The sequence below is a fragment of the Sinohyriopsis cumingii genome, chromosome 18 (assembly GCF_028554795.1).
Source record: "Sinohyriopsis cumingii isolate HCF-2022 chromosome 18, ASM2855479v2, whole genome shotgun sequence".
Classification (NCBI taxonomy): Eukaryota; Metazoa; Mollusca; class Bivalvia; order Unionida; family Unionidae; genus Sinohyriopsis; species Sinohyriopsis cumingii.
This window is the reverse complement of record NC_142978.1, coordinates 36,199,627-36,221,975: the sequence shown is the minus strand read 5'-3', so window position 1 is coordinate 36,221,975 and position 22,349 is coordinate 36,199,627. Positions and strand designations below refer to the sequence as shown.

The 22,349-nt window shown below is 39.4% G+C and overlaps 1 protein-coding gene across 7 annotated transcripts in view; it reads left to right on the top strand.

The window, feature by feature from the left end:
* The window catches only part of LOC149776400 (uncharacterized), a 78,187-nt gene that overhangs the window by 9,791 nt on the left and 46,047 nt on the right, over nucleotides 1-22,349 (top strand). For 5 of the 7 annotated variants that reach the window (XM_089940804.1, XM_089940801.1, XM_089940806.1 and 2 more), the window contains exons 2-3: nucleotides 4,471-4,666; nucleotides 9,767-9,801. The exons of 1 other annotated variant lie outside the window; for it this stretch is intronic. The gene's annotated coding sequence lies outside the window, so the exon portion shown is untranslated. The remainder of the gene's footprint in view (nucleotides 1-4,470; nucleotides 4,667-9,766; nucleotides 9,802-22,349) is intronic. One more of the 7 variants, XM_089940802.1, reaches the window with a different exon arrangement.

Here is a 22,349-nt window from a genome sequence, read left to right as displayed (position 1 = left end):
TTATGGCTGTACTTAACTATTTGACTTTTATGTATTTTTGTCTTTCGCGTTGTTCCATTTACAACAAATAAACGTGTCCTCAAAAGGTATAAAACTTAGATCGTGCCAGTTTGGAGGCCATATATCTTCGCCATCCCTTTAACGTGTTAATTATCGGACCTAGCGGTTCAGGCAAAATCGAATTTGTCAAACGTTTGATCGAACAAAAACATCCTTTGATCGTTCGCTACAACGAATCGTGTGGTGTTGCAAAGTGTGGCACTCAGCGTACAGCCTCTTGCGAGAAAGTCAAGGCAATTCCATCGTTTTTGTGGAAGGCATTCCTGGCGAAGACGATGGAATCGTTTCTGACCCCAGTCAAACCCATCTGGTCATTTTCGACATGTTAGAAGAAGACGAAGTAATTAAACTGTTGTTTACACGCAAAAGGCATCATTGTAATGCCAGTGTCAATTACATTACCCAAAATGTGCTTCAACAAAATAAAACCCATCGTACCATCAGTTCTAATGATCATTACATAGTCTTGTTTAAAAGACCAAGAGATAAATCGCAAGTGCAAGTCTCAGCCAAACAGTTAGGAACGCCTTGGCTGATTCATACGTAGGACGATGCCACACAAACCCCACACGAATATTTACTCGTGGCTTTAAAACCCACCACTCCCGGTTATTTGCAATGTTTTACCCATCTGTTTCATCACTGGTGCCAACACGGAGAACCTGTAGCGTACACGTCCTCGTCGTCGACTTAACAAAACCAAATCTCTAAAACCCTCGGACACTTTGGGTCTGTCTCACACAGCGTCAACATGACGTACCTTCAGTCTCATCTTCCCGTCAAAGTGATTCGTGGTTTGTACGGCATGAGTCGCGAAAAAAATGCACAAATGCGTGCTCGTGTCTTAGAATCCAATCTCAAAGAAGTATTACATGGTTTACGGTGACAGCACGACAATTACTGCAAGGCATCATTCACATTGCTCATCAAACCGAACGCTTTTTTGAGAGAAACAAAGTAGCCTTGACGCAACTGGCCGATCCTCGCATCAACACTCAAACCAAAAAGCAAATCATTTAGAAACCGTTCAAAGCGAAAATGGCTACAAACGATATAGTTTCACACAGAAGGTGAATCTTAAATAACATTTACACTTTGTAGACAGGGTTACATTTCCACTAGAAATAGTTTCACGTATAAGCTTTATCAAAAACAAGAAAACATTCAAAAATAAAGTCCTTATAAACCCATTACATGATAGATTATGAATGGATTACATTTTCCATCTAATTATCTTCTCTGAATTCTGCTGGAAATTTGCGAACTTAATTGCTTCCTCGTTTTGAAATTATATTACATGTTTCAACCAAGCTAATCGTGTTTATGTCGCTTGCATATTGAAAAATTAGATATGAATCACAGGAAACGTGATTGCGTGTAATGTGTTCGAACCACACCTTGCCTCCCCCCCCCCCATGTCTACGGTAAACACCATCAAAATTAATTTCTGCACCGTCTTCTAACACACTATATAATGCACAATCTTACAATTCGTCTGCTGACAATAAGGCTGCATTATAGTGTTGCACTGTTGCAATTACAGAACTGGCAAGTAAATCAGTGACGCAGAGGTGAAGTGGTCGACTACAGGTGCCCCTAAGTGTCATAAAAGCTAATGATGTTTACTTTCTTTATCATATCATAATACATGGTGTAAAGGTTTGCAATTAGCGCGTTGCTTTTTGGTAATAATCGAATGAGAAAAACAAATGTGTAATTTATTCAAGTCCACATAGATACTGGGGCGATCCAATTACATTATTTCTAAATCGTCGTTGAATAATTGAGACCCAATTTGTCCTAAGTCGAGATTGAAGAATATTAAATTTCCTTCTGACCCCAGTGTCAGAGAACATGATTGTTAAGATGGTTTATTGTCACTTTGCTAATGAAGTCGCTTTTTGAGTCTTGGAATTATATGAAGGTTCAATATATTATTATTATTATTATTATTATTATTATTATTATTGCTATGCAAATGGACGATACAATTCCAATCTATTTGTAAACAAAATGCATCGTACAGGATAGCGTTAAAACTTGAGGTACATAAGTTACCTTTTCAGATATTTTGCGGATAATCATACTTATTTCATAAATTATTAGGATATCCATATTCTTTATTGTGTCATGCGCATTTGTATCACACTCCAAAATCCTTAACAAGTCTACTTCATCGTATCATTCATTCTGCAACCATGCCCACTAATGGAGTATTTTCCCATCCATAAATAGGCAATTCTGTAGTCCATCGTATCGTCCATCTTGCATTCATACCCACTAATGGCGTATTCTCCCATCCTTAAATAGGTAATCCAGTACTCAGTCGTATCGTCCATCCTGCAATCATACCCATTAATGGAGTATTCTCTCATCCTTAAATATGTACTCCAGTAATCCAACGCATCGTACATTCTGCTATCATTCCCACTAAGATACTATTCTCCAATCCTTAAATATGTAATCCAGTACTCCTTCGTATCATCAATCCTGCAATCATGCCCACTAATGGAGTATACCCCATCCTTAAATCGTTAATTCAGTACTCCATAGTATCGTCCATCCTGCAATCATGCCCACGAATGAAGCATTCTCTCATCCTTAAATAGGTAATTCAGCATTCAATCGTATCATCGTATGTCCATCCTGCAATCATGTCCACTAATGGGGTATTTCTTCATCATTCAATAGATAATCCAGTACTCCATCGTTTCGACCATCCTGCAATCAAACCCACAAATGGATTATTCCCCATCCTTAAATAGGTAATTCCGTACTCCATCGTATCGTCCATCCTGCACTCATACCCACTAATGGCGTATTCTCCCATCCTTAAACAGGTAATCCAGTATTCAGTCGTATCGTCTATCCTGCAATCATGCCCCCTAATGGAGTATTCTCTTATCCTTAAATATGTACTCTAGTAATCCAACACATCTTACATCCTATCATTCGCACTAAGATAGTATTCCTCCATCCTTAAATAAGTAATCCAGCACTCCTTCATATCATCAATCCTGCAATCATGCCCACAAATGGATGATTTCTCATCCTTAAAAAGGTAATTCAGTACTCCATCGTATCGTTCATCCTGCAATCATACCCACTAATGGAATATTCCCCATTCTTAAATAGGTATTCCAGTACTCCATCGTATCCATCCTGTCATCGTACCCATATATGGAGCATTCTCCCATCCTTGTAAGGATGCAAATGTCGGTCGATCTATGAAGAGCGCATTAACTTGGGGCAAGAGAACAGTCAATTAGTATTATGGGGGCAGGTGCTTGTTAAATCGCTATATTGCAATGATTTTTAATGTATGTGTCGGGAGAGGAAGTGATTCGTAATTAAGCCTTCGTTTACTTAGCCGTTAGGAGATTAGAAAAGGGACGGTTCACTTCGATTTTATATCGGAAATGTCAGAAGCTTAGTTTTTCCAGATCTTTAGTTTGGAATTCTATAAGTCATGCTGACCGCAATTTTGGCGTCTAGTTATAAGAGGTGGTAAATATATATAACCCTCATTGGTTACTCTAAATAAAGAGCGTGGTTCTTGCACGAAAAATGATTGGGGTTAAATTGCCTCATCGAAAGAAATCTAGTCAGACTGCAATTTTCCTGCAAGAGTGAAAATATAAAGGACTCCGAGACTGAATTTGGAAGAAATTCTCTCGCAAAACATTGGTCAGTTTGGAAGAAATTCTCTCGTAAAACATTGGTCAAAGGGACAGTATGTCTGGAAAGTCAACGAACACAATTTTGGTGGTAGAAGCGAACAAGGCTTGAGAGCACAAGGTATTTGCGTCAATTTCATGTAATTCGTCGATCCCAATATCATGACTTGCTGGAATGTATTTGTTTAAATCCGTTGATCAATTCTGTTGAAATGAGTGTAACTGTGTTTGAGTTAATCTATCTGAATCCGTGCAATGATCTTCTTGATATAAGTTTGACGAATTGTTTGAATTTGCCATCTTGATTGCGATAGGAATCTAAGAATTTCATGCATTACTTTAATTGATATGAGTTACGAGAATCCGTGTGAATTCACCGATCTTAGATGATTTCACGTATGATAAAGACTTGAATGTGTGTATTCGCTGAAAATAACGTAGTTACTATATAATGAATTTCATTCATTCATTTGTATAATTGAGACGAGAACGGGACCGTTATGTCTCGTGTAATGTTAATGGGAATCGGTGATGAAATAGCAATTACTACGAAGTACATTAATCTTGTGAAACTAGATTTGTTTATGGTCTGCTATGTTTAGCTTCACCAGATAGCCTTTGGTCTGTTCGAATTCCGATAGAATGATATCTGACATAACGAGAGGGGAGTAATGATCTGTTCACAGTAGGACAACTGACAGAATATTTAGGTTACTTCTTTTTATTTTGAAAGGAGAAATAGCTCCACAGACGTATCCACGGAAGCATCCACGGACGTCTCCACTGAAGTATCTACTTACGTATCCACCTACCCACACAACTTTGGAGGGCCGAAAAGAGGTGAGGCAGTAGGGAGGTCGGAAAAGGGAAAAAGCGAAAGGACCTGGAGGAACCACCATAGCGAAGTTGAAGTGGACTGGATTAAGCAGGTTATGAAGTTATACAAGGCAATGACTTCGATCGTTCACTCGATTATATGATGAACTAATTCTATCATTTAAAACAGATTGGCTATTTAGATAAATATATTTGTGTTTGAAATTCGGTGAAAGATTTATTCCAAAAAAGAAGTGTAACTTCCTAATGTAATGTATTATCCAGTTGTTTATGTAATTGATTAAATTTTTGCTTTCCGTGTATGGGGGTTCGTCTTATTCTTTTATATATATCTGCTAAAGAGGTGGGAGAAATAAAGGACATATGCCGTAAGCTGTAGTTGAGTATTTTATTATGGATGTTTGTATTCTGTGTGAGTGTGAGTGTGAAAGCCATGCATATGATAAACTCAAGGTGATAATTACTTCATACATTCCTGTACAAGAACATGTATGTGTAAAATTTCTGCTGTTTTTATGGATAATAACATAAAAATTATATCTATTAATGTTAGAGGCCTGCAAGGTTCAGTCTTAAAACGAAGGGATATTTTCCACTGGGTAAAACAAAAGAATGTATCTATAATATGCTTGCAAGAAACTCATAGTACAAAGAACGATGAAATATATTGGGCAGCTGAATGGGGATACAAATGTATAGTTAGCCACTGCTCTAGTAAGAGTGTTGGGGTCGCAATATTTTTTAGAAATACTTTTGAATTTATAATTCATAGAGAAAGATGTGACAGTCAAGGGAGATTTATTATTTTAGATATTGCAATTAATGGCAACAGAATAACCCTCGTGAATTTGGATCGTTATAATGATGATAATCCTAGCTTTTTTAGAAAGTTAAGGAGGAGACTTTATTTTTTGAGAACTCATCAGTTATAATGTGCGTAGATTGGAATACTGTTCAAGACTTAGATTTGGATACTTATAATATTTTACATGACAAACACCAACAGTCTATGGCAGCGATTCAAGACCTGAAAAACGAATTGGAATGAATTGATCCCTGGCGAAATTCCAACCAAGATTTAAAGATGTATACCTGGAGGCAAAAATCTCCCTTGAAACAAAGTAGATTAGATTACTTTCTTGTATCGGATGACGTCCATATGAATACAGCTGATGCATGTATCTTACCAGGGTACAAGACTGATCATTCAGCTATTGTTTTGAGTGTGGCTTTTTCAACGTTTCCAAGGGGAAAAGGATATTGGAAATTTAATGCCCATCTGTTGAGGAACATTGAGTATACTGATTTGGTCAAAAAGTGTATAACTAACACTGTAAATGAATATTATGTAGGGGGAAATAAAGATGACTCTCTCCATGTCTCTCTTTCCTGTAATGACCAGATGTTCTTTGAAATTTTGAAAATGAAAATAAGATCTGAAACTATATGTTATTCTATTAGGAAAACAAAAGAGAAACGAGAAAAATTAAAGAAAATTGAGCAGGAAATAATAGAAATTCAGGGGGACTGTCGAATAACATAAATGGAGAAACTCGGGAAAATTTCGAGAGAAAAAAAGCAGAATTAGAGGAATCTAGGACAAAATACAAAGAAGGTGTTATATTAAGATCTAAAGCTAGATGGAATGAATTTGGGGGAAAAAGCACAAAGTATTTTTTAAATCTTGAAAAAAAAACTATGTTAATAAGACAATAAAGGAAATTATTTTAGATGATGGGACAAATATATCTGACCAAATAGATATTTTGGAAGCTCAAAAACAGTTTTATATGGAATTGTTCAAAAGTAGAATTGCTCAGCTTGATGACGAGGCTACTCAAGAAACTCGAAATAGATTTTTTAATCACAATATTAAACGTAGTCAAGAGGAAAGAGAATCATGCGAGGGTCTGCTTACAATTAATGAATTCGGTATGTCTCTAAAACGGATGGAAAATGGAAAATGTCCTGGCTCGGATGTATTCACTGTAGAGTTCTATAAATTCTTTTGGAAGTCTCTTGGGGATTTATATGTAGATCAATAAATTACGGATATACTGTAGGAAAACTTTCAGATTTTCAGACTCAAGGAGTCATCACATGTCTACCAAAGGAAGAAAGAGACACAAGATATTTTAAAAACTGAAGACCTATATCGCTTTTAAATATTGACTATAAGATTGCTTCGGGAGGAATTGCAGCTAGGAGTAAAAAGGTTCTTCCATCAATAATCAGTGATACTCAAAAAGGATATATGAAGAGTAGATTCATTGAAGAAAACACCAGACTATTATATGATATCATGAACCAACTTGAGAATGAAAACAGATATGGTTTATTATTGTTAATAGATTTCGAAAAAGCATTTGACTCAGTTAACTGGATCTTTGTGGAAGAAGCTGTACAATCTTTTAATTTTGGTGATTCCATTTGTAAGTGGTTTAAACTGTTTTTCAATGACTCTAATAGTTGTGTTATAAATAATAGCCATAATTCATCTTTTTTTAGACTTGAAAGAGGATGTCGTCAAGGAGATCCCCTAGCACCTTATTTGTTTATCATTGGGGTTGAGATTTTAGCTATAACTTTAAAGCAAACGTGGCTGTACGGGGAGTAGTCTTTGACGCCAGTGAATATGAATTGGGTCAGTAAGCCGATGACGCTTTTATTCTTCTTGATGGATCTCGTTTTTCTCTTGAAGCAACTATGAATATCTTGCAAGGTTTTTTTCTATTATCTGGACTTAAATGTAACATAACAAAAACAAAAGCTATTTGGATTGGAAACAGCAAATTTTCTAATGAAAGAATATGTCCCGAAATGGGCCTAATTTGGTCCTTTTCTAACTTTGCACTCCTTGGCATAGAATTTTCTCCAGATTTACAACAGATGGTGGAAATTAATTATATGAAGAAACTAACAAAAGCAAAACGAATACTGGCAAGCTGGGGTCGAAGACATCTGTCAATAGTTGGTAAAATAATTGTTGTAAAAACTCTTGTTCTGCCCATATTCATACATCTTTTTTAGCACTTCCTAACCCTTCAGCAAAAGTTGAAGCAGAACTAAATCGCACGTTATTTAAATGTCTATGGGGTGAAAAGGTAGAGAGAATAAAACGTGATATACTAGTTTCCCCGGAAAACGCGGGAGGACTAAATATGATACACATATTTTCATTCATTAGGTATATTAAGATAAGATGGGTTAAAAGATTGCTGGAAAAGGAAAATGGAACGTGGCAGAACTTAGTCAATACAACTATACTGAGAAATAAAAAGGATATTAGGAATTTAGGGAAAAGGAAATTAGAAGAATTTAGTAAGTTCATTAAAAACAGTTTTTGGAGAGATGTAATTTTGGCAGTATCTAATTGGAAAGAAGAACCGTAAAGTCCTAACGAGTATCTATCCATGAGTATTTTAAATTTTGTCCCCCCTAAAATGATCTATCAATACAAATCCTGGACAGAAGCTGGTTTTTAAATTCTGAATGATCTAGTAGATGATCATGGTAATTTAATACCTTTTGAGATAATAAAACAAAAAACTAGAAGCGATGATTTCTTGAAATACTTCTCCTTAATATCCCAAATTCCAAAAGCATGGAAAGATGCCATAAAAAAAAACATTTAGTACATAATAATTTTGATAAGCAGGAGGATAAAATAATGAACTTGAGAAAACAATATTCACTCAAGTTTGTTTACAAAGATCTTTTACAGGAAGCAAAAAGGCAACACACTGCGAAGCAAGAAACTTGGATGCAAGTATTTAATAAAAATATAAGTAGTGAGGAGTGGTCTGATATTTATAGCCGGGCGAAATGCTGTACCAGGATACCAAGTTGATCTCTTTTAACTTTAAATTAATCCATAGAATAATCGCTACTAATAATTTTCTTAAAAGAATTAACATATTAGATGACAACAAATCCACTTTCTGTAAGAGTGAAACTGAAAGTATTGAGCATCTCTTTTATGACTGCAGTATTACTTCACAGTTTTGGTACCGTTTTATTGAAGTTTTTGCACCTATTTGCCCAAATATTGTATATTTGTCCAAAAAAGAAACATTCTTAGGAAGTGAACAACTGGACAGTTTGGGTAATTTCCTGCTTATTTTGGCAAAATATTATATTTATACTTGCAGATTCAATATGAAAAATCCTTCTATTTTTGCTTTTAAGCAAATAGTTGCAATGCATAAGAACATTGAAAAATACACTGCTAAAGTAAATAATAAAGAGGACCAATTTTTTCAAAAATGGACCTCAATAATGAACATGTAACTTGTCTCTGACTTGATGGTAAACAGGAACAAAATACTGTAATATCAAAAAGGCCATGTCACCTGGATTATGTGCCATATGCATGTGTGTATGAATATGTGTGCTTTTATTTCTTTCTCTGTAGATTATATTTATTATCCCTAGATTATCTGATAACCAGAAATGGTTGATTGTAAGGTGACCTTGGGATGGTTCTCCGACCCACTGGTCAACCTATTACGGGGTTAATAAAAAAAGCAGCTGTAGTTGGGTAATTCTAGTGTTAGTGTCACAGTGGACTTTTTTGACTGTATCCCAAATATGCAATTTATATCTTATTGGATACCCTTGTCATCATTTCCCGGCCATGTATTCCTATAGTATAGTTTAATATTACTATATCATGGCCTAATAGTACTGTATTATGGCCTAATACTACTGTATTATGGAGTGGTTGTCTGGTGTTATGATAATGTGACTGGATGGGGCATGATGATACATATCTGCGGCATAATGCCCCCAGTTCTAGACATCACTATAAACTGCTACACTGTAGACATCGTACCGATATGACAGGAAAGGTGTTAAAGCTACGTTAAAAATCCAAATCACACAAACTGTTCATTACATCTCCCTTTCAAGATGATTCGACGATAATAGCATCAATAACGACAAGGTGTCCATTAATAATCGGTGATTTTATCTACGCAGGCATATTATTTGCAACGCCAGTGAATAGCTCCGTTATCGTCTCACTTAGTTTACTGCGTATAACAAATCAAAGTTTATTGGGTCTAAATGGAATGAAACTAATATTTTTGTCACGTATAAAGGACTGAGACACAGTGGGTTCAAGGATAAACCTACACGAATAATAGCTGTCCTCAAACTATTAACGTGTCAGTTTACCTCATTCATTGCAGGAGGAGTGTAACTGGACTTTTCTCAAAGCGTACAGGTTAGCAAATTAGTAAATAGTTTATATATATATATATATATATATATATATATATATATATATATATATATATATATATATATATATATCGTTGTGACTGTACTTTTTGTTTTTGCACCGGTATATTTTATCGTCGCAATACTAATTATTGCCTTACAGCAATGAAAATTTACTATTAATACCGTAAAGTTATATTTTATCGTAGTAACCATTATTTGCTAATTTTGATGTTGCAACCATATTTTTTTAAAGTTGCAGCACAATAATTACAGTTGCAATCATCAAACAAACCATTCCACATGCCTTTGCAGCATTGATACTGTAAGAATCGTGTTATATAAAAATAAAAAGAGAAGACACGGCAAATTTTCACCTTTCAACGGCCAAATTTACCGTTGTATCAACAACAAAGAATTACAATTATAATATATGGATACCATTTTAATGGTATCAGTATTTTCATCCACTTTCGTACGCTGTAATTACATCCAACGAATGTACATTGTTCCTAACAGATTATTGTGAACTAGCAGTGCTCGCTATTCAATACCTTGAAAAATTTCAATACTGTTTTATTAGGTTATCGTATCTGTAGTTGTCAAATATTCGAATCCATTGGCTGTGTTTTGGGTTCTACTATCTTAATAATCTCGTCCAACGAGATTTTCGCGTTACGTCGAATGAATGATACGCGCAGAGTGAGAGATGTTTATGCAAACAATCGGACTGTTCTAAATGAGGTTTACATAATATATGGTAAGCCTGCTGATTGCAGTAATATTTATTCTTTCTAATCTCGCTTAAATTACCTTCCTTTATTAAATATATATGCAAGTAGTTAAGTGGGATACCCTAGCGTCAATGGGACTTAGCATTAAAAAACACCCTGGGACACTCTAGCGTCAATGGGAAATTTAACATTACGGAAAACCCTGGGACACTCTAGCATCAAGGGGAATTTAACATGGGAATAAATCGTGGGACTGTCTAGCGTCAAGGGGAATTGAACATGGGAATAAATAGTGGGACTGTCTAGCGTCAAGGGGAATTGAACAAGGGAATAAATCGTGGGACTGTCTAGCGTCAAGGGGAATTGAACATGGGAATAATTCGTGGGACTGTCTAGCGTCAAGGGAAATTGAACATGGGATTTTTTTTTAAAAACAATTTTAAAAAAAGGGTAGGCAATTGAAAGTCAATCTCTTTTCGAGACCTATGAGTGGCCCTGAAAAGGGCCTTTGGGTTTCTTCTTCTAATTTCTTCTATTTCTCCACCAACTTCTTATTTTCTCTCCTACACTCTTTCTCTTCTTTTCTTTCTTTTCTTCCTTTTTTTCTCTTCTTTCTGCTTCTCCTCCTCTTCTTTCTTCCTCTTCTCATTTTCTTCTTCTTTTTCAATTTTTTCATTCCATGCTCTCATCCTTATCCTTTCCTCTTCATCCTCCTTCTCCTCCTTTATTTCTTTCATCACAGCACTTATCATGTCCTTTACTTTTCTTAAGTTGTTAATCTCCATCTTCACTCTATGTGGGCTATAAGAATAGTGATCCTCGTTTAACCTCACTAACATTTGCTCCATCATACCTAAATTGTCCAGGACGTCTTGCAATGTTTTCATTTTATCGAGCTGGTTCGAAGCCATCTTCTTTTTTTATTCTTTGTAGAATGGTTTGAACGACGAATACTGTGGGTTCTTATACTGAAAGCGCGGACGTGATGGAAAACATCCCCCTAAGACATAAAATTGATATTACCTAGATCATGACCAAACAACGCGCGGACGTGAAGGAAAACATCCCTTACTTTTCTCATTTCATATGATCTACTATCCACATACGCGAACCAGCAATAAACGAACCCCAAATCTACTATTTACACACGCAAATCATTAAAACGAAATCCATAATCTACTATCCACACAATCGTACGTGAGCGGTTACAAAACCCAAACTATACTCTCCACATACGCTAAAACAATAAACAAACCCATAATCTACTATTCACACAAACGTAAGTGAGCGCTTACAAACACAAACACACAAACACAAGCACAAACACATACACTCACACTAGGAAATAAAAGAGCCAGTGTTTATATTCACACTACTCTACATACACACATTGGCAAATCGATTGTTATTTCTTTTCTAAAGGTTTGGGTAGCCCTGAAAAGGGCTGTTTGTTTTTGAACTACATGACACCTGGTTAATGATGGCACCTTCCAGGCCTGGCACCACACACATCTTCCCCAGTCTCTTTTCACTCGTTCTGGGGGAAGAGCAGAGGCAGGATAAGTGGCTTCAGAATCCCAATTTTCTGTCTCTGGGATTCTGAAATTTCTTCTCTCCTTTTCCTCCTCTTCTTTTTTTCTTCTTTCCTCCTCCTCTCTCATCCTTCCCTCTTCGAAAATGGCCTCCGCGGCCAGTTCATTTAACAGGCGCCTGGCATATTCCAGGTGCATCTGGAGTTCTAGCAGTTTCACAATTCTGGTGTTCATTCTCTTGATCAATCAACAAGGGTAGCTAGACTGCCCAGCGAGTTTCAATTTATAGTAAAAGCGCGGACGTGATGGAAAACATCCCCTTAAAACAAAATTGATCATACCTAGATCATAACCAAACAACGCGCGGACCTAAACGAAACACTCACTCACTTTTTTATACTGCCCATCACAATTCTAAAAAATTTTATTAAACAAATAATATACTATTCATATATGCAAAGCAATCCAATCAAACCCCCAAATCTACTCTCCCCACACGTCAAACAGCAAGAAAAACATGATCTTAATCTACTATCCACATAAACGTACGTGAGCACTTACAAACACACAATCCTATACACAAACACATACCCTTACACTATAAAAAAGAGTTAGTGTTTATATTCACACTACTCTACCTACACACATTGGCAAATCGATTGTTATTTCTTTTCTAGAGTATTGGGTAGCCCTGAAAAGGGCTGGTTTTTTTTTTTTTGTTTGCTATGGCAATCTTTTAGTTTCTAAGAATGCGACGTCCTCTGAGGATAGACTTTCTGACGATAGGTCTGCTTCTTCCGAAAGAGAAGAAGAATTCTTTGGTGTCGATACGACAATCGACAAAGCCTCTCTCAGGTTCAGGTTGCTGCTGCTGCTGCTGCTGCTGCTGTCTCTGAAGTCTGTACTTCTCTGTCCATTCTTCTTTCTCCCTGTTCACTTCTTCTCTGAAGAGCGCTTCTATCAGGTCTTCAGTGACTTTTAGCATTCTCACATTCTTTATCTCTTCTGGCTTTGGTATCAGACTGTGTCTGACCCAATGCAAATTCACGTAGGCTTCGTTTAACTTAGCTAGTTTGGAGCACATCTTCGTAGGAGGATGAGTCGACAATGGATGGTTAGACTGGAAACTACGCCGGTTCTCAAAGTCAAAGCGCGGACGTGAAGGAAAACATCCCTCCACGGTTTTCGAGCCGAACCGTTCAATGAGTGTCATGAGAGGGATAGTAAGAAGTCAAAGAGCATGAATCAACATTCTTATAGCCAAACAAAAGACAAAGGCATTTTTTTCAAAACACAACATTTTTTATTCAAAATCACTTAACACTAACAAACAACTCTAACATTTTTAACAATAATCCCACAATATAATATCAAACATTTTTTTTCAAATCACAAACATTTTTTTTCAATTCACACTCTACTTTAAACAGGGCTGACAACGTTGTGAATAAAATTGTGATTTCCACTGTTGGAAGTCATTAGGCCATTGATGGACACTACGTTTCCTAGCTTGAGACAAAAGATAAGCATAATGGTCACAAAACCATCGATCTACTTTCACATCGTTTCTTGAAGAAGAACGAGGATCAAAATGAGTCACTAAATGTTCTAAGGAATAGCCCAGGCTGCGATGATGCAGAAAATACACACAGTACTGTCCACACACCAAGGAATCTGTGCCTTGTAATTTCATATTATTGAATCGGGTGGTCTGAGCATTTCTTCTCATAAAGTCAGTGATATCGTCTTCCAAAGGGGGCAATCCGTACGAATCAAAATATTCCACACATCCTTCTTGAGGAAAGTAAACGGCTACCCAGTGGGTTCCTGGGAGATGACTGTCATCCGTGTTGATGACATAAGCTAGATGGTCTTGAGGTTTGCGATGAGGGAGTTCATCTTTAGCATAGACGACATGATTCCAAGAAGCCGTATACGAACTGTGGTTCAAAAGGTAATAAAGTTCCCAGGTATCCATTGACTTGTGTTGGGTTTTTTTCTTCACAGGTAATGATAAGTCGTCAATTCGATCCTGCCCTTTTGCATGAAAATGTCTGACAAGTAAAAGGCGTTTGGCTCCGACTTCTTATTCTGGTCAAAGAGAGATTCGATGCGACGGCGCTCCAGAGACGTTAATGGAGGAGAAGAATGTTTATCCAAGCCTTTATACCACTCGTTCAACACGAATTCTATCTCGATGACACCTCAAGCTTTGTCCAGATATTCGTCCAATTTTTCTTCTTGGCTCAACATTAGACATTTGTCGTGTTGAATTTGACTGGGATGATCGTTGTGACATCCATAGCACTCTTCCTTGATCAATTCTTTAATTACATCTGTCAGGAATGTAGCAAAACAGAAGACTAAATGGGCTTCTTGTTCTGGCCATCTTGACTTCATCATGATCACTTCTTCGTCTTGGGATTCTTCTTCTTTCACAGTCTCCTCACATTCCATGTCTAAAGTTTCTCCATTAGGTAAAGAGGGATAACAGTCTTCCATAGCTTCTAATAATCTAGAATGACTTCTCTCAAACTGTTGATTTCTATCGTATTATCGAATTCTGCATACAGGATGACGTTCACTGTGTTCCCTGCATCCAGTGGACTCGCAAACTGAATTTCCACACGAATTTGACCGGATTTTATAGGGTGGAAATGTCCCTCGTCGCTGCCTTGGTCTGGAGTGAAATCGAAAGCCCACAAAGCATAGCCTCCTGCATAATCCTCGTACGTAATACCGTGACTGGTGTTGGTTCCTAACTGTCCGGTGGCTTCGTACAGCGACAAGTACGATCTCAAATAATTCCTGTCACCAAAGTTAGGCTCAAAGGGTCGAGTACACAAGGTCTTTCCATCGCGACTGACTTCAATCTTGGACACATTGTAATGATGAAAGTTGAAAGGATTTTCATGGTAGGCTCCGTTGAAGGCTGAATTCTTGACGATACCAACAATCAAACGCTTGGGTAACTGTCCTTGGAACAGATAATCTTCGATCATGGATCGCTGTCCAGCAGGAATGGTGAAGGTTTTCACTTCCACGCGACGTATCGGATACTTGGCGGTCGTTCTGCTCAACGTCTGACTGACGTCGTTTCCCACTTTAGGTAACACTTCCACACGACGCACGTAGAGTCTGGCTTCTTAGATGATGGTTTTGTAAGTGGAACCATCGGCAGCCATCAAATGGAAAGCGGCACTGCTGCGATTCAGTCTCAAGCGGACATCCACCCCGTTCAGCAAATACTTTTCTTGTAACCACATGTCTAGATGCAAGCGATCCATCAGTTCTAAACTACGACTTAGATGAATTTTCGTTCGTCGTTCTACAAATCCCGTTGTATTTTGAGCATCCCCAGCAAGTGTAAGGCTGTTGAACTTAGTCGCTTTGTCAGGTTTCCATACCACACAAGCATCCAGATGAGTATTCTTGGCTTCTTTTCCGTACGTCAAGAGATTTTCCAGGTACGCTCGATAAGGGTAAGTATCCATGCTGCTGCTGACCAGTTTGTTATTCAAGTACAAGTCCACTTCGCTAAACAAGGAATGCATGAAATTGTTGACGGGAGCTACTGCATCATCATTGTCTAGGTTAGCGTTGGGTGGTTCGATCACTTTCACTTTCAAGTACAGGTAACTGCTATTCAGATCGATGTAATTTTCGGGCTGTCCTTTGATTTCAAACTCGATGGGAGCGGAATCGGTCAATGAGGAGACGGGATGAAATTCCACCCACTGGGATTCTTGCATCGTCATCATGGTGGGGGGCATGGCAAACAGATCCAGTTCCGACTTGGAACAAGCGCAAGACTCTCGGTGCATCATTTTGTTCTGTGTCTCAATAATCGAAAACGTCTAAGTCTCGAACAATTCTTCTTTTCTTTGCCTTTCTAGAAGTGTGAAGTCTGGTGAAAGGGTGTTTTCTTCGTCGTCTCTTTCTGCCTTGTCCTTGCTGAATGCCTGACTCGGTAGCGTGCAGGGCATTTATAGGTGTGTCTCGGTGGCCCAAAAGGTCTTTGCCCGTTTGCAGCAAGACATTTTTGCCTGCCCTCATGAAGGCTTCTTTAGGGTTTTGTTTGTCAATGATGACATTTTGGAGAAATTCTTTGCCTTGCGTCAGTGCCGCATCTTTCAAGGCGTGCAATCCGCGTGTCACCATCGGTTTCAACACCGGGGCCACCGAACGAAAGGCCGATTTTAACATATCTCCTAAACCGTGTCCTCGCTGTTGAGCAACCCCTCGGTACACTGGATACATGACTTACGAGTCGTGAGAGAACCGTTTTCGAAAATGGAGTTTCCACCGTGACTTTTCCTTTGGTGAATGGAATATTTTGTCCCAGATCTCCTTTTATAGCAATGTTGACCGTGTCCAAATACGACTTGCTGACAGGCAAATAGTGAGGATGTACAAATTCGCGGTGGACGTGATAATTGTTTCCACCTTCCTCGTCAGCGTTCGTGGCAGAATCCACTTTGAAAGGAATGACACGCAGTAACGGCACAGAGGTGTGTCCCACCACGTTGTACTCCACCACATCGGAATGCACAAACATCAAATTCAGTCCTTGGTTCAGTTCTACCGGGGCACGAAATAACTTGCTAAAAGACTCGTTGTCGTAAATGATTCGTAATTCCTTTTTCTTGATCGTGGCCATTCTCATGTCCATGTCTCCGTCCAACATGCCAAACAATTCAGGACAAAATAAAATGGACAGGATTTTACTCCCGTCAAATTTCATCAAGAAGCGACGAGCTGCTTTGTGGTATTCCATGGTGACACTTTTTTGACACTTTCCAAAGCTTTCAGAAACACGACATTAAACCTGGAGGCTATGGTGCTGACCAAATGTTGACCACTAAAATAATAGCCTGGAGGAATGAACAAGTAATAGGTGGTGTACTTTTGATTTTTTGTGCTAGGGGTTTTCTTGTCATATTTGCCATAGGTATCCAAGTACTGTTGCAATGGTTCGTCATGAACTTCCACATCAAAAACATTTTGATTGGGAAGGACATTGAGGACTTGGGTCGGGTGAATGATTTCTACTAAAGCCACTTCCCAATGGGCTTCATGATCTAATGGGATGGCCTGAGGTAATTTGGCCGTGTAACAGCGCAACGTGTTGTTGGGAAACACCTCCATGGAACTGTCACTGGGTAAGGTTAAGTAAAATTGGTTTTGGTGACTCATAATTCCAGAGTTCTGTGGCTGTCCGAGGGGTTACTGGACGTCAGAGGCGTGTCTCCGCCTAAAATGGGGTCGTTGTTGTTGTCATTGGAGTGCTGACTGGCACTGGCACTGGACACAAGGTTCCCGTGGTTCCCGTTCGAAGAGAATTTCAGGGAGGGATTGGGAAGCAGGTAACCGATGCAACTGCTCAATAAAATGGTCCACAATTGTTTGTCTCCTTGTTGCAAACTCAAATTGGCAATGGCTGCCCCGATGACACAATACACCACGAAGATTTGGCAGAAAAAGACGATTTGCGTTTTAGGCACACGTTCTCCGCACCACACCCACAAGGGTTGTTTTTGAAGTTTGGGGGCATTAATATCCCATCTTAAGAGAGAGCGAATGATGACCCCTCCTAGGGTACCGCTCCCTCCAGGTTTCAAAATGATTTGTTTTTTGGTTTGAGTGTCGATGCGGGGATCGGCCAGTTGGGTCAAAGCGACTTTGTTTCGATCAAAAAAGCGTTTGGTTTGATGACGAATCTGAATGATTCCTTGGAGTAATTGACGTGCCGTCACCGTGAACCATCGTAAGACTTCTTTGAGACTAGCCTCTAAGACACGAGCTCGTGTTTGTGGATCTTTTTCTCGACTGATGCCATAGAAGCCACGAATCAATTTGACGGGAAGATGCGACTGATGGGACGTCATGTTCAAAAAGTGTGTGAGACAGACGAAAAGGGTCTGAGGTTTTTATAGATTTTTTTGTGGAGTGAAATTAAGTGGAGGACGGAGACGTGTACAGGACAGGCCCTCCGTCTTGGCACTAGTGGTGAAACAAGTGGGTACGAAATCGCAAATCCTCGGGGGTCGTAGGTTTCAAATCGACGAGTAAATAGGCGTGTGGAGTTTGAGTGGCATCGTCGTACGCCTGAGTCAGCCAAGGCGTTCCTAACTGTTTGGCTAAGACTTGCACTTGCGATTTATCTCGAGGGCTTTTAAACAAGACCACGTCATGTGCATTGAGGCTGATGGTGCGATGGGCTTTACTTTGTTGAAACAAATTTTGGGTGATGTAAACGACACTGGCATTACGGTGATGCCCTTTGCGCGTGAACCACAGTTTAATTTCTTCTTCGTCTTCTCCTAACATGTCGTCGAAAATGACCAAATGGGTTTGACGGGAGTCAGAGGCGATACCGTCGTCTTCTTTAGGAATGCCTTCCACAAACACGATGGAATCGCCTTGACTTTCTCGCAAGAGGCTGTACGCCGATTGCCACTCTTTGTAACACCACACGATCCGCTGAGGTGGTCGATCGATCAAATGATGTTTATGTTCGATCAAACGTTTGACGAATTCGGTTTTGCCTGAACCGCTAGGTCCAGCAATGAGCATGTTAAAGGGATGGCAAGATACAAAGCCTCCCAACTGGCACGATCTAAGTGTTCGTCGATGACTTTGACAGTAGAGGAAGAGGGAGCAGAGACAGCAGAGGTAGCCATAGTGTTAGGAATGTCACTTGTGACACGAAAACAAACAAGACGAGAGTTTATATACTTTTTTCAGAACACGTTTATTGAATGTTTTAAACATGAATACGAAAGACAAAAATACATAAAAGCCAAAGGCTTAAGTACAAGGATAAAAGGCACATGATAACCATTAACGTGGAATAAAAACAAGTGTCTGTACAACATGTTTTGGGTAAAGTTCTGACCAGTTCTATAGGGGGTAAGGTCACACAAGTGTCCTCCCGAAAGGGTCTTTCAGGTCTGTCCACGACAGTCCTGTCCTGAGTGACGGGTTCTTCTGGCACCGTCACTAACACAGGTTGAAAAGTAACTTTTTTCCTTGAACAACTCTCGTGCATACTGGGCCACTTCTTGGGTCCAAGCCTCAAAATCCCATTCTTTCCAGGCACGGACATCTGTCCAATGGGGATGTAAGTCACAAGCTACAAACACATCGTCATACACGTCTTGGGTAGCTAAAAGTTGACGAATCATTTTTTCCCGTAGAGGTCGAGAAGTATCCAGATGAAAACGCAAGGCTTTGAGCAAAAAGAGTCTTTCGTGACCATTTAAGGCCATTGAGGTGGTAAGTACTGTTCGTAAAGAGTCCACAAGGAATCGGCTGGTAAACGAAATCCCAGAAAACAAGTCACTAAGACACACACCACTTGTCGACCCAAATTGAATGGATACAGTTCTTATAATAATTGATGGTAATGATCCACGGTTTGAATATGGTCATTGAGTTCCTTCCACGGAATCTGTTCAATAACATGTGACATAAGTCGTGGCATGGCAGCTTGATTTTATAGTCTCTTTGTTTCGGAAGGAATAAAGGTAATTTCTAACTAGACATCTTCGTTCTCCAGTAGGGAATCTAAATCTTGCATACTGTAACCGAAACGTCAGAGTTTGTCTAGATGTTTCGTTTTCCGCTAAGCAGATTCCACGTAAAATATGTTGGTAATCCTTTAACCCGTCTTCCTCAATACGTTGCAGTAGGTGAATCTCGAAGTAACCAAAATTACGAACGTTTAGTTCATTCACTAACTGAAAGTGTTCAACAAGGTCTGACCACTGAAACAATTTCTGACGAATCAGTCCTCTTATACCATTCAGGTACCAGTGCTTAAAGATCTGGTGACGTAACGGATGCAATTGTTCTTTACGTTTCACTTGTATTTTCACCAGCTCTCGGTAAATGCGTTCTCTCAACTCCACAGGCAAAGCACGAATGTTCTCTAGCAAAGTATCCATGAATAGGTCAGTCCGTACAATTCAAAATCTTCTTCTAGAGCAAAAGTAATCCACATAGTAAGTAATTTCTGACCACTGCCATTCAGGGTAACGTCCAAGAATCTCACTGAACTCTTTTGATGTAAACGGTCTGGAGTAATACAATAGGACGAATGCACACTTGACCCAAAGAAATCTAACACACTGGTTGACTTTTTTCACTTTCCTCTTGTGAATTTCTCGGCACAAAAGTTCTACAGTCACCCATTGAGATTTCACTCTGGCAAACCCCTGTCAAACTTCTTTGTAAATCTTCTCTTGCAGTTCTTTAGGTAATGATTCAATATCGTTTTTGAAATGAAGTTTAAATACTGGCCTCGGTGATGTCAAACATTTGACTCCTTGCCAAACTGGTTTCTTCTTCGTCAACGACATGGTAAGTTACTTTAATGTCTCGGTCCCACTAAGGGTAAGTAATGACAATTCGGTGACCATCGAGCATGTTCTACGTAGGCCGAATCTTGCGGTTCCCAGTGGTGAAGTGACACACCGTAACTGAAGCACTTGACTTTATCTCCTTCGCCCAAGTAAAACAATCCGGCTCTGGCTAATTCTTCGGGGGTCGGGCCTCCCAGATACTTAGGCCATTTTCCTTTGAACGATTGAAGACGATTTTCAAAGTCACAGTATTCCGACAAACGCACAGGAAACGATTATTCGTCTTTCACAGGTTCGTTTCGATGAGGGTTGGGTGACATGGACAGGAGTTTGCTCAGAGCTGGATGACATCCGTAGGGGGGTAGACGTGAAGGTGAACATTCCCCTTTAAAACGAAACCCAGTAAAATGTCCAAGAGGACGAGTGGCATCGCTTTCGCATCCCTCAGGTTTGACACGCACAGCATCACTTTCCATGATAGGGGTAGTGAGAACAAAGTTCCCACGATGCTTTACGGCATCGCTAAGGTCACAACGTACAGCATCGTACCCATCGCAAGGCTCACAATCGCATTCCACTTCCGAAGCCCCTCACCTGAATTGTGCCTGTCTAAACTTGTTTTGTGTTTCTTTGAAAGTATTCATCTTGTTCGCTCGGTCTTGCTAGTCCCAATGAACTATCGATCTTGACCATAGCCCCTTTTTATACTAGTCGCAATGCAGTCTCAAGCTTGTACATCGTTCCTTTTTTATGTTTTTTATGTGTTGTTTTGGAAGGTACCGTCTCTAAGGTACCGTCATCATTGTACCGTAATGTCATGGGTGGAAAGGCCATAGAAAGGTAAGGGCAGTGCGGAGACCATCGAGTATGTTCCAGAATAGCTGAATCTTTGTAGATACATAGATCCATTCGTAACTTCAGGCCACAAGCGAAACACTGTACTTCGTATCCCAATCCTGACTCAGGTCCCAAGTAGACAAATCCTGTTCTAGGTAAAACATGCGAAGAAGGTAATCCTTCCCTATCCGTAGGCCATTTCTGAAACGTGTCCAATCGACGGGCACAATCACAATAGTCAGGTAAGAAGACTGGAAAATGGTAGGGTTTGAACTTGGAGTTCTCATCGGGTTTCTCACTCGATTCTTGCTGTGGCGAAGTCATCTTTCTGGTGGGTGGCTATCCGCTTACAACCAAAGTTTTATACCCACATGTCCGTACGGCAAAGTGAAATGATTGGGAAGTCGCACTCGCTTCTGGTACACGATTTGATAGACTTTTTCCAAGGGTCGACTGACGATGTGGTGAGTGGGTAAACGTACGATCTTGTTCGGTTCGTAGGTGGTCACTTTAAAGTGTTCATCTTTTCCAGACTGCAAGGCTTCTTTCAGTACCCCAAAGTTGACCACTCGACTGGTACGATAATTCAGAGTCAATCCTTTCACTTTGCACGTCGTGTGCACTTCTCCTTGTTTGTCCCGGTATTCGTAACCGTACTTTTTAGGACCGCCACTGACGAAACTTAGAATCTTGTCGTCGGGATGCTCGTCTGTCCAGGCTCCTAAACGGTCTCCTTCGATGTCAGGGTGATGTTGAATCGGGTGATGGATGTAAATGCAACTGTCCGTGTCAAAGTACAGGACGCGTTCCCCTAACAGTTCTAAAGCTTCGTACAATTTTAAGCGAGCATGAGCTGTCACGTAAGCCGCAATGATGACATATCCAAAAGGGTCGTCTTGTACAAAGTCCAAATCTTCTTCGTAATTGACCAAGATCAAATCCTCGCGAACGGCGTCCACGTGTTTCATGTATTTGGTTTTGTCGTGAATCATCTGGAAGTAGCGGGAAAGTTCTGTCAAATATTCCGTCTTGGGTAAACACGGTCGTTGTGCCATTTTACCCCACAAGCAATTTAACATCACT